The sequence below is a fragment of the Vombatus ursinus genome, unplaced genomic scaffold (assembly GCF_900497805.2).
Source record: "Vombatus ursinus unplaced genomic scaffold, bare-nosed wombat genome assembly UNPS02010980.1, whole genome shotgun sequence".
NCBI lineage: Eukaryota > Metazoa > Chordata > Mammalia > Diprotodontia > Vombatidae > Vombatus > Vombatus ursinus.
Window position 1 is genome coordinate 1,541,704 of NW_020950758.1, and position 1,310 is coordinate 1,543,013.

Sequence of the window (1,310 nt, forward strand, 5' to 3'; positions counted from 1 at the left end):
CTTCCTTCCTTCCTTCCTTCCTTCCTTCCTTCCTTCCTTCCTTCCTCTAGCATTTATAATGTAGCTGCCATATACAGGGCAGCATGCACACCAGGGGTTACAAAGACAATAGTGGAGTAACTCCTGCTCTCAGAGAGCTTATAGTCTAGGAGGAAGGGGTGTGGATGATGACTTGCTCACATGAGCAGAAAATTAAATATAAAATAGACAAGCTAATTCTAAGGGTAGGGGAACTCCAGGAAGCAGTTCAGTGGCATGAAGTGAGTTCCAAGGAAATCAGGAATTCCAAGAGACAGAGGAGGGGAGAAAAGAAGTTGTGGACTTGGGGATCGGCCCGAGTCTGTGGAGAGCAGCCAGCGGGCCATGGGGCTGGGCCCCTTGTGCTGAGAGGTAAGCAAAGGTCAATGAGCCTTCAAGAGTCAGCGGCCTCAAGGGCCAAAGAGTTTGAGTCTTATCCCAGTGGTAACGGGGAGTAACACAGAGGATTATACACACTTGTGTGTATGCATGTATGTATGTATATAGACCTGTGTGTTTGTGTGTATACTCATGTTTAGATCTTGTGAGGACCCTTTGGTATAGTCCCTGCTGATCAGATAAGCTAAATGAGGCTGAAGGATGATTTGTGAGGAACCAGAAGCTCTATGGCTCCGAAGCCCACAGACAGAGGCTCCTGATGGCTACGGGGGCCTCAGAGCATGTCTTGGATGATGACCTGGGCTGGAGAAATGGGAAGACCCGAGATTGCGCTGGTGTGGGGGATTCCCATTATGGAAACTCCTTCTACTGGTGCAGATTGGCATCTTTTCTGGAGCTTGAGATTTTGGAGAGTTTTCTAGGGGCAAAGAGACGTTAAATGTCTTGCCCAGTCATGTAACTCTTTGTATGAATTTAGATTCTCCTTGACTCCTAGGCTAATTCAATTCTCTATAGCACACTATGTCCTTAACAATTACTGACAAAAAAAAAATAGATAACCCTGAGTTCAAATCCAGCCTCAGAAAGTTCCTGACTGTGTGACCCTGGCTAAGTCACTACGCCTCTGCCTGCCTCAGTTTGTTCATATACAAAATGGGGAACATAATACTACCACCTCCCCTAAGATTGTTGTGAGCACAAAATGAGAGAATGTTTGTAGAACATTAGAACACTCAGTGCAGTGCCTGACACATGGACATTAATTAATGCTTAGTCTCTTCCCTTCCCCTCCATCTGTCCCACGACCTCACAAGCTCCCATGTTTGGTATTTAGTCTGTTCACAGCCTCAACCTTTCCTATCTTCCTACCTTCCTCACACATTACTCCCCCC